Raw genomic sequence first — 12,440 nt, forward strand, 5'->3', positions numbered from 1 at the left:
ACAAACTTGTGACAAAAAATAAAATCTTCTATGAACTCACCAAACTCCTAATGGAATACCTTGGGGTGTCTTCTTTCTAAAATGGGGTCACTTGTGAGGTTCCTATACTACTCTGGCATTTTAGGGGCCCTAAACCGTGAGGAGTAGTCTAGAAACCAAATGCTTCAAAATGACCTGTGGATAGGGCTTTGGGCACCTAGGCTGCAAAAAAGTGTCACACGTGTTATCGCCATACTCAGGAGAAGTAGAACAATGTGTTTTGGGGTGTATTTTTACACATACCCATGCTGGGTGGGAGAAAAATCTCTGTAAATAGGCAATTGTGTGTTGAAGAAAAAAATAAATCTAATTTACAGAGATATTTCTCCCACCCAGCATGGGTATGTGTAAAAATACATGATATAATAAAAACTAAAGATCACATCAGCAATCAAATAGCACCAAAAGAAAGCTGTATTAGTGACAAGAAAAAGGAGATAAAATTCATTTAGATAGTAGGATGTATGACCGAGCAATAAACCATTAAAGCTGCAGTGGTCTGAATGGAAAAAAAAAAAAAGTGTCTGGTCCTTAAGGAGTTTTATGACTGCAGTCCTTAAAGGAATACTGTAGGGGGATCACTGTAGGGGGGATCGCTCCTGGTGACATCAGTGGAAGCTAGGACACGGCAACGCAGGCACAGTGGTTTTCAGACTTTAAACCCTCTGGGGGATAATCCCGAGCTGAGCTCGGGGTAAGCCGCCACAGAGGATTTCTCAGGCCCTGGTGGGCCGATTTGCATAATTTTTTTTTGTTGCACGCAGCTAGCACTTTGCTAGCTGTGTGTATATACCAATCGCCGCCGCTCCGCGCTGATTCGCCGCTACCCGCCGTGCCGCTCCCTCCCCCAGGACCCCATGCGCAGCCTGGCCAATCAGTGCCAGGCAGCGCTGAGGGGTGGATCAGGACTCCCTCTGACGTCACGACGTCATCCCAATCATCGCCATGGCGACGGGGGAAGCCAAACAGGAAATCCCGTTCTGAACGGGATTTCCTGTTTGCTTTGATTGCCGGAGGCGATCGGAGGGGGTGGGGGGATGCCGCTGCACAGCGGCTATCATGTAGCGAGCCCTGGGCTCGCTACATGATTTAAAAAATAAAATTTTTAAAAAAATAGTGCTGCGCCACCTCATGGGCGATATAATTGTATCTCCCAGGAGGTTAAAGTCTGAAATTCCAGAAGTGAACCAGAGGCGGGGCTGGAGCATCGGCGAGTGGCTGCGCGGGCACAGGATGTCTGCAGGGGATCATTAGAAGCCCCGGGTAAGTTCAACTCATTTTCCCCTGACCCCTCTAGAGTGTCCCTTTAAGTGGTTAAAGAAATACTGTTACGTGTCCTGCATTTTGTGCCTCGCATGTTGGAATCCTTTTCATCCTCTTCATTTCTATGCATGCTGCCTTTACTCCTATCAGAGCACGCAGGTTACACCACAGCGACGGAAGTGTGTGAACTCCACCCGCATCACCCCAGCATCGACTATCTTAGGCTGCAGTGCCAACTATCTCACCTTTATCTCCCTTTAAAGGGAACCTAAACTAAAAGGGATGTGGATGTTTCCTTTTAAACTATACCAGTTGCCTGGCAGTCCTGCTGGTCTCTTTGGCTGCAGTAGTGGCTGAATCACAGTCATGAAACAAGCATGCAGCTAATCCAGTCTGACTTCAGTCAGAGCACCAGATCTGCATGCTTATTTAGGGGCGGTGGCTGAAAGTATTAGAGACACAGAATCAGCAGGAGAGTCAGGCAACTGGTATTATTTTAAAAGGAAAAATCCAGATCCTTCTCAGCTTAGGTTCCCTTTAAAGGGAGTCTATAACATAATGAAAAACAAGGCTCCCCCGTTAGCAGTCTCCAACCCATGACCAATGGGAGACTGCTTTCTTCTGCTGCGGGTGGGTTTCGGAAGTCTTTAGGAGAACTCGGGCTCCAGAAGACTGGCCGCTCCACACTACATATGAGAGAGCACCATCTCTCCCATGTGTGCAGTACAGAGTCTTCCAAAGCACTCGGGCTCCCAAAGCCTCCCGAAACCTCCCACGGTGGAGATTTAAACAGAGGAGCCTGCGGGGAACGCGGAGATGAGGAGAGGAACAGAAAGGCTCTATAGGACCCAGAGAATTCCCCCTCCTTAGGTAAGTATCAATTTTTTTTTATTTTAATTTATGCTTCAGATTCACTTTACTGCATAGCATCAATGAACATATGGACAATACTCCAATTAACACCAACCTTGTCAATCACATGGAAATCTACATCAACCTAAAGACAGGAACTCCCACCCAGGCAACCTAATATGGCTCAAGGCAAAAACTAGAATTGGGAGTAAAGAAATACAACCCCATAATGTTTAAACTCTCATCTAGATCATCTGCCTGGGACAATGTAAAGCAGGCCCAAGGGTGATTTTATTAGTTTCATTAATGAATGCCACCAACAAGGTACATCGTCTTTAAAACATTTTATTCATGGTTTTTATTTCTGTTTTTAAAAAAAAATTTTAGTTTTTTTTTTACATCTTGTTATTACATTTATTTTCTTTTATTACAAAGAGACAAGACATTTTGTTTATTTTTACTAGCAATGTGAACAGAGGTGGTACATCACATGTTTAAGCATAAAAAATCCTTCAAATTGTAATAGCAAATAAGACACAGAGGTAGAGCACCCACTGACATGGCGGCAATTTTCTCATAGAAAAGATTGATTACAACATTGTTTGATGAAGAGAAAAGTTTCAATTAACTGACTGATTTGATAGAACTATTTATTCAGTCATTTTGTGGTGCAGTTGGATAGTACTGTGTATGGCCAGAGTTCCCATTCTGATTTTGGCTCCCCTCCCTGTCACAGTCTGTAGGTTTCTGTGCATTGTGAGTACTCATAACATTGACTGCAATAGTCATCTCCACTGCTTAGGCAGGGAACACACTTGCAGGGCCATTTTCCCCATCGATTTCCGGGTCTCCATTGGCTTTTACATTTGCGTTTTCTGCTAAAGTTTTGCCGCTATTGTTCTGCAATTATTTTGCGTTTCTGGCAGAATATACTGTATGCAAATGTGCACATTGTGCAGGGAAAAGCAGAAAGATGTGCGATTTAAAAATGCATGGAAAATCCCAAACACAAAACACGATGAGCGGTTTCCAGAGCAAGACTAATGACTTCAATATCCTGTGGAATTGTGTGCGTTTTTCCATCCGGACACATGCACAATCGCATGTAGTGTGTTCCCTGACTTAGAGATAAATATTATAGGGCCGGACTTCCCAACCCTGTCCTCAAGCCCCACCCACAGTCCATGTTTGGCAGGAAATAGCACATATTCACAAGTGAGGTAATTAGTGTCTTAGCAAAGCTGATTAAATACTTCTGTGTGTATGTCCACAAATCATGCACTGCTGGTGGTACTTGAGGACAGGGTTGGGGAACACTGTTCTAAGGTACAAGAGGAAGCTTCACTTTAACTGGTTGTAAAGTCACATGGGCAGAACTTCAGTGTCCCGGGCCACCAGCAGAAGCATCATGCTAGAACACCCCCCCCCCCCCCCCCGCACCATAGCCAGATTCCCCTTTCCTTGTAAAGTGCAGTTATATTTACCTAGTCCACTCTGAATCTGGTCTACTCTTCCTCTGTGCTGTATGCTGCCTCCGGAGGCTCATGATGACATGACATGCATCAGAAGTTGGAGGATCTCAGAATAAAGCATGCAGATGCCAGGAGGAAGAGCAGACCAGATGCAGCGTGGGCTTGGTAAATAAAACGGTGCTCACTGAACTTGTACTATGTACAGGGAGAGGGAAAAGGAGCACATTGCGCTCCCATGGCTGAGGGACAGGAGCATGACGGAGGAGCATGCCGGGGCGCGCATGCCCAATGAAGGGCTGAATTGCCAGGGTCCAGAACCACCAGGGGAGATTGTGAGGGACGAGTGGCCTCAAGGGGGCTTAAGGAAGCCCCAGGTAAGTATGGGACATGAGACGCTTCTCATCTCAGGTTCTCTTTAAGCGAGGCGCACCAAGCCCCTTCCTTTTAGCGCCCGTGTGAACCGGCCTTTAATGTGAAAATGCTAAACAAATATTAACGGTTCTCAAGAGCACTTTGGTCCATTAGGGGTGGAGCTAGGATTCAGTGGGGCCCCAGCTGGAGCAGCAGTAACAGCTGGCTATTGGCTTCACTGATGACGAGGTGATCGATATTACAAAGTGCTGTGCAGATTGCCAGAGAGGCACAGGGGTGTCCTATACCCCTGATGTGCATTTGGCTCCATCTGGCTGCCAAATCCAGTGAGTCAGGTATCAAAGGGGGAGCTTGTGATTAAATGAGACCCTTCGCACCTGCATAAAGTAATTTATAAGGGCTTGACACCCTACATACTTTACTCACTTTGGTCTTATGGTCTTCCCTTTATCTCTTAATTCAGAAGTATTGAATCAGGATGATACCAATTACCCCGGACTTGTCCGCACAACAGGAATGTTTAGTGTGTCATGTATTATATTATCAGAAATGAGGTGTGATCTGCATCTCTAAGGATCCATATAAGTCATCTTCATGTAAACCAGCCATTCTCTTCAGACTGAAGTCCCTCAGAGTGGGAATGGAAGGACTCGGATTTCAAAATCTCCACTAATTCTTCAGGTATCTTTGTTCCTAACAAAATAAATAAGTGACAGAAGTAAATGGTGTTGTAACAGACAACCAAGCCTTTTATAAAGAACTATTCCATACATGGTTGCAAAATATATGTAAGGGCCCTACAAACAGGTGCTGTAGCTAAGAGAAGGGTCTAGAAAGAGAATGATGAATCCCCACATCCAAAATCATAGAACTTTAAAGAGGGTTTCGGGTTGTCACAACATCTTATATTATGGATGGGCGGGAATTGCAGTTGGTGGGGCGGGCAGTTAGGGTTAGGCATCGCTCGGGTGGTTGATTAGGCATTTTGTGGTGGGGGACCGGTTAGGGATCGGTAGAGGGACAGCTTGCTTGAGAACAAGGTTAAGTGAAAATGACTGATATTTTAATATCCAAATTAAGTAGTGGATTATTAGTAATTGTTTCCAATATTTCACTAGCAGCTTTCTCTGACCTTCAAATTACTACAACACTCTTTTTTAATGTATGCAAAAAAATTGAAATAAACATCAATTGTGTACATATGACACCCCCCTCCCTCCTGTGTTTTCCCTTGTTGCTATTCTCCACTCAAGTCTGCCATTAGTTTCAGAAGAAAAAGAACACTGACATGTTTGTGATGGGTGTATTCCAGTGCTTAATAAGGCTGCTTTGTGGTTGAAAGGACCTGATTGCCAGTTTCTTAGGGATGGTCGGAAGTGGCGATTTCCAATTTCATGGAAAAAAATCGGATCACTGAAAATGCAGATTACCCATTTCAGAGGAAAGTCTTTTTTGTCATTTTGTTAATAAAGTTGGTTAATTATAATACTTTTGAGTATTGGACCAATCAGAGAATGTGGAACTTTACTGCAGTAATCGGAATACCATGGAAATTTTAGGCCAATCAAATGACTCATGAAATATTGGGTAATATCTGAGTCTTGTGTCACATGTAAAATAACAGTTGTAATATGATTTCCGCTGAAAGAATTCTCCATGCTTTGATTGGGCCAATGCTTCTGAGTTCTGTGATTGGGCTAAAATTCCAAGTTGCAGTAATGTGGCGTTCCTGCGGCAATCCTCCTCTCTCTATAGTACTGATTGGCCATGTTGTCATCTCCTTGTTGACGTAGATGTACAGCCATGTTACAAAGGGGAACATTGATAGTGAGATGGCAAGAAGTAGCCTGAGAGCTCCAACATGCTGCCTGTAAGAAACAGAAAGCCACACAGGAATGCAAACCGGTCAGACATTATTTGGTGCACTGAGCTGTTGGTCTGCATATGACCCAGTTGTCTCTCGTCCTTCTATTCTCCTCAGTTGTCTGTTTCGGGTCTTATATATAGGTCTGTATTATATATAGGTCTGTATTACTTAAAGGAAACCTAAGGGGAAAATAAACTGATGACATCATATGCTGAATGTAGGAAATGTTTTTGACCTGCAATAATAAGCTGATCAGACAAGACATAGCATATCAATAGGTCCCCTCATCAGCGTCAGAGGAGTGTGGGAAATATTTTAACCAGCAAATGTGAAATATCTGACACTGGTGAGAAAACATGTTGATATGCTGAGTGTGGGAAATATTTTGACCTGCAATAATAAGCTGATCAGCCATGAATTATAGGACACTGGTCAGAGGACATATTGATATGTTAAGTGTGGGAATTGTTTTAACCAGCAAATATTAGCTTATCAACACTGAAATATCTGACTCTGTTGAGAAGACATTGAAATGCTGAGTGTGGGAAATGATTAGACCAGCAAATAGCTTGTCAGAGCTGAAATAACTGACTCTGATAAGAGGACTTATTGATATGCTGAGTGTGGGAAATGTTCTGACCTGCAATAATAAGCGGATCAGACGTGAAATATCTGACTCTGGTGAGAAGACGTTGATATGCTAAATGTGGGAAATGTTTTGAACAGCAGTAATCAGCTTGTCAAAGCTGAAATATCTGACACTGGTGAGAGGACATATTGATATGCTGAGTGTGGGAAATGTTTTGACCTGCAATAATAAGCTGATCAGATGTGAAATATTTGACACTGGTGAAAGGACATATTAATATGCTGAGAGTGGGAAATGTTTTAAACAGCAATAATCAGCTGATCAGTCATGAAATATCTGACACTGTTGAAAATACATTGATATGCCGACAGCGGGAAAGGTTTTGATCTGCAATAATAAGCTGAACAGACATGAAATATCTGACGCTTGTTAACCTCCTTGCCGTTCTAAAAAATCCGGCAAGGAGGCAGCGCTGCACTTTTTTTTAATTTTTTTTTTTTTAAAATCATGTAGCGAGCCCAGGGCTCGCTACATGATAGCCGCTGAGCGGCGGCATCCCCCCACCCACTCCGATCGCCTTCGGCGATCAGAGTATGCAGGGAATCCCGTTGTGAACGGGATTTCCTGCAGGGCTTCCCCGGTCGCCATGGCGACCGGGTGGGATGACGTCACCGACGTCACGGACGTCGTGACGTCAGAGGAAATCCCGATCCGCCCCTTAGCGCTGCCTGGCACTGATTGGCCAGGCTGCGTAGGGGTCTGGGCGGCGAATCGGCGGCGAGCGGCGGCGATCGCATACTACACGCAGCTAGCAAAGTGCTAGCTGCGTGTAGGAAAAAAAATTATGCAAATCGGCCCAGCGGGGCCTGAGAAATCCTCCTGCGCAGGTTACCCCGAACTGTGTTCGGGATAACCGGCAAGGAGGTTAAAAGGACTTATTGAAATGCTGAGTGTGGGAAATGTTTTGACCTGCAAATACTTGTAAGAGCTGAAATAGCTGACACTGGTGAGAAGATGACCTGCAATAATCAGCTGATCTGACATGAAATATCTGACACTGGTAAGATGCATATTGATATGCTGATTGGGAAATGTTTTGACCAGGAACTTAGCTTGTAAGAGCTGAAATATCTGACACTCATGAGAAGATATATTGAAATACTGTGTGGGAAATGTTTTGATCTGCAAATATCAGCTTGTCAGTGCTGAAATATTTGACGCTGGTGAGTAGACATTAATATGCTGAGTGTGGGAAATGTTTTGACCTGCAATAATAAGCTGATCAGACATGAAATATCTGACGCTTGTTAGAGGACATGTCTGATCAGCTTATTATTGCAGGTCAAAACATTTCCCACACTCAGCATATTAATATGTCTTCTCACTAGCGTCAAATATTTCAGCACTGACAAGCTGATAGTTGCAGATCAAAACATTTCCCACACTCAGCTTGTAAGAGCTGAAATATCTGACACTCATGAGAGAATGTATTGAAATGCTGAGTGTGGGAAATGTTTTGATCTGCAAATATCAGCTTGTCAGTGCTGAAATATTTGACACTGGTGAGAAGACATATTAATATGCTGAGTGTGGGAAATGTTTTGACCTGCAATAATAAGCTGATCAGACATGAAATATCTGACGCTTGTTAGAGGACATGTCTGATCAGCTTATTATTGCAGGTCAAAACATTTCCCACACTCAGCATATTAGTGTCTACTCACCAGCGTCAAATATTTCAGCACTGACAAGCTGATATTTGCAGATCAAAACATTTCCCACACTCAGCATTTCAATACATTCTCTCATGAGTGTCAGATATTTCAGCTCTTACAAGCTAAGTTACTGGTCAAAACATTTCCCAATCAGCATATCAATATGCATCTTACCAGTGTCAGATTTTTCATGTCTGTTCAGCTTATTATTGCAGGACAAAACATTTCCCGCTCTCGGCAGATCAATGTATTTTCAACAGTGTCAAATATTTCAGCACTGACAAGCTGATATTTGCAGGTCAAAACATTTCCCACACTCAGCATTTCAATATGTCCTCTAACAAGCGTCAGATATTTCATATTGAAATGCTGAGTGTGGGAAATGTTTTGATCTGCAAATATCAGCTTGTCAGTGCTGAAATATTTGACGCTGGTGAGAAGACATATTAATATGCTATTTGCAGATCAAAACATTTCCCACACTCAGCATTTCAATATGAAATATCTGACGCTTGTTAGAGGACATATTGAAATGCTGAGTGTGGGAAATGTTTTGACCTGCAAATATCAGCTTGTCAGTGCTGAAATATTTGACGCTGGTGAGAAGACATATTAATATGCTGAGTGTGGGAAATGTTTTGACCTGCAATAATAAGCTGATCAGACATGAAATATCTGACGCTTGTTAGAGGACATGTCTGATCAGCTTATTATTGCAGGTCAAAACATTTCCCACACTCAGCATATTAATGTCTACTCACCAGCGTCAAATATTTCAGCACTGACAAGCTGATATTTGCAGATCAAAACATTTCCCACACAGTATTTCAATATATCCTCTCATGAGTGTCAGATATTTCAGCTCTTACAAGCTAAGTTCCTGGTCAAAACATTTCCCAATCAGCATATCAATATGCATCTTACCAGTGTCAGATATTTCATGTCAGATCAGCTGATTATTGCAGGTCATCTTCTCACCAGTGTCAGCTATTTCAGCTCTTACAAGCTATTTGCAGGTCAAAACATTTCCCACACTCAGCATTTCAATATGTCCTTTTAACAAGCGTCAGATATTTAATGTCTGTTCAGCTTATTGCAGATCAAAACATTTCCCGCTGTCGGCATATCAATGTATTTTCAACAGTGTCAGATATTTCATGTCTGATCAGCTGATTATTGCAGGTCAAAACATTTCCCACACTCAGCATATTAATATGTCCTCTCACCAGTGTCAGATATTTCAGCTCTGACAAGCTGATTACTGCTGTTCAAAACATTTCCCACATTTAGCATATCAACGTCTTCTCACCAGAGTCAGATTTCACGTCTGATCCGCTTAGTATTGCAGGTCAGAACATTTCCCACACTCAGCAGATCAATAAGTCCTCTCAGAGTCAGTTATTTCAGCTCTGACAAGCTATTTGCTGGTCTAATCATTTCCCACACTCAGCATTTCAATGTCTTCTCAACAGAGTCAGATATTTCAGCGTTGATAAGCTAATATTTGCTGGTTAAAACAATTCCCACACTTAACATATCAATATGTCCTCTGACCAGTGTCCTATAATTCATGGTTGATCAGCTTATTATTGCAGGTCAAAATATTTCCCACACTCAGCATATTAATATGTCTTCTCACCAGCGTCAAATATTTCAGCACTGACAAGCTGATATTTGCAGATCAAAACATTTCCCACACTCAGCATTTCAATACATTCTCTCATGAGTGTCAGATATTTCAGCTCTTACAAGCTAAGTTACTGGTCAAAACATTTCCCAATCAGCATATCAATATGCATCTTACCAGTGTCCGATATTTCATGTCTGTTCAGCTTTTTATTGCAGGACAAAACATTTCCCGCTCTCGGCAGATCAATGTATTTTCAACAGTGTCAAATATTTCAGCACTGACAAGCTGATATTTGCAGGTCAAATCATTTCCCACACTCAGCATTTCAATATGTCCTCTAACAAGCGTCAGATATTTCATATTGAAATGCTGAGTGTGGGAAATGTTTTGACCTGCAAATATCAGCTTGTCAGTGCTGAAATATTTGACACTGGTGAGAAGACATTGATATGCTGAGAGTGGGAAATGTTTTGACCTGCAATAATAAGCTAAACAGACATGAAATATCTGACACTGGTAAGAATACATTGATATGCTGAGTGTGGCTAATGTTTTGACTAGCAACATTGAGCTGATCAGACATGAAATGGCATATCAATATGTCCTCTCGCCATTGTTAAATGAGTATGGGAAATTTTTTGACCTGCGATATTAAGCTGATCAGACATGAAATATCTGACACTGGTGAAAAGACATTGATATGCTGAGTGTGGGAAATGTTTTGACCTGCAAAAAACAGCTGATCAGACATGAAATATCCGACACTGGTTTGTCAGAGCACCCTGGGATGCACAATCGACTGTCAAAATGAGGCTTCCCTCGCTGTCCTCTGGTTCCCCCATTGCCGAGGGCAGACCCTCCAAAGATTACTAATAAGAGCTTGTCTGTAATCTGATTGGGACCACACCCCCCTTCAAGCACGAGTGTGGCCATATTGCGCCTGTGCCATCAGCCACTCTTGCTATGGCACAGGACAGGCCACATGCAAGAAGAGGAGTTTGGACCTGATCAGCTGATGAGTCCGTGTATGGCAACAGGGGACCATAGGAAAGCGAGGAAAGCTTCATCAGGATCCAGAGGCTTCCCACTTCTTAGGCAAGTATGTTTTTATAATACATTTTGCCAGAGCACCCTGGAATGTCCATTTACTGCTAGTACAGGAATATAAAACAGAAAACAGAGAGCCCAATATAGTGTAGTATGTATTGGAAAATAGGAGAGTATATGAACCGTAAGTATTTATACTTACAAACCAGGGTTACCACAAAGGCAACCACTGTAGAGGCAGGTGAGGAGTTTAAGCCTGTCCCCACTCAGGACTAAGATGTCGCTCTCTGTGGATAGGAGAAGAAGAGGGTGTAACACCCCTCCACCAGGGGTGGATATCTTAATTTGTAGAGATGTTCAGAGGTGCCAAAAGGATAACATTTGATAAAATAGTTTAAAATGTTCGGGAGGCGGTGGTGGGCCAACCAACCCAAAATAGATACGATGCTGTAAGTCGAAGTAATAATTTATTCACAACGCGTTTCATTGTGAATTGGCAACGCGTTTTGCGGGCATAACCCCCACTTCTTCAGGCAATAAACAGGAGTATCACACAGCCAGGGGTCCAGTATTAGCTTAGCACCTCTGTTAGAGTTGACAAGCTAATACTGGACCCCTGGCTGTGTGTGATACTCCTGTTTATTGCCTGAAGAAGCTGGGTTATGCCCACGAAACAAAATATAGGTAAAAGGCTGCGCATCCCTGACCCAATACTGTACAATTGAATGGTTAATCGCTGTGGCGCACACCGCCCCCCCTGGACTAAAATGTACGCCCGCATCCAAACAATGCAATACTGGTCTATGGAGAAATTTTAGCTTCCATCATAGTTTTGCATGCAAAAATATAGATATACTGGACATCTGCACCAACGTTGAGGTAAATCTCCAGAGCAGATGTCCTAACACTAAACTGACCTAAGTTAAAAGCAAATGTCTTTACCCTGGCAGCTGCTATGCTAAAATGTGTAACTTACATTCAATACAGACAGCAGGAAACAAAGCAAGCGCTCACCAATATGGGCCGCATCTGAATGACTCACCACCTCATATGCACCGCTTAAATAGCTCAAATACACACTCAGCAATCAGACAGATGCAAAACATATGCAAAACTAAACTAAATACTTACCATGCAAAACAGGATAGCACAATGGGATGCGCAGCCTTTTACCTATATTTTGTATCCACAGTTCTGTAACTACCAGGCTAGCAGCACCCATTGTGCTATCCTGTTTTGCATGGTAAGTATTTAGTTTAGTTTTGCATATGTTTTGCATCTGTCTGATTGCTGAGTGTGTATTTGAGCTATTTAAGCGGTGCATATGAGGTGGTGAGTCATTCAGATGCGGCCCATATTGGTGAGCGCTTGCTTTGTTTCCTGCTGTCTGTATTGAATGTAAGTTACACATTTTAGCATAGCAGCTGCCAGGGTAAAGACATTTGCTTTTAACTTAGGTCAGTTTAGTGTTAGGACATCTGCTCTGGAGATTTACCTCAACGTTGGTGCAGATGTCCAGTATATCTATATTTTTGCATGCAAAACTATGATGGAAGCTAAAATTTCTCCATAGACCAGTATTGCATTGTTTGGA

At 42.6% G+C, this 12,440-nt stretch overlaps 1 long non-coding RNA gene across 1 annotated transcript in view; it reads right to left on the reverse strand.

Moving 5' to 3' along the window:
- Nucleotides 1–3,763: 3,763 nt before the first annotated feature.
- Nucleotides 3,764–12,440, reverse strand: part of LOC137541566 (uncharacterized) — a 60,573-nt gene continuing 51,896 nt past the window's right edge. The window contains exon 3 of the long non-coding RNA XR_011025216.1: nt 3,764–4,691. This is a non-coding gene — a long non-coding RNA (uncharacterized lncRNA). The remainder of the gene's footprint in view (nt 4,692–12,440) is intronic.

This window comes from Hyperolius riggenbachi, chromosome 12 (genome assembly GCF_040937935.1).
Source record: "Hyperolius riggenbachi isolate aHypRig1 chromosome 12, aHypRig1.pri, whole genome shotgun sequence".
Classification (NCBI taxonomy): domain Eukaryota; kingdom Metazoa; phylum Chordata; class Amphibia; order Anura; family Hyperoliidae; genus Hyperolius; species Hyperolius riggenbachi.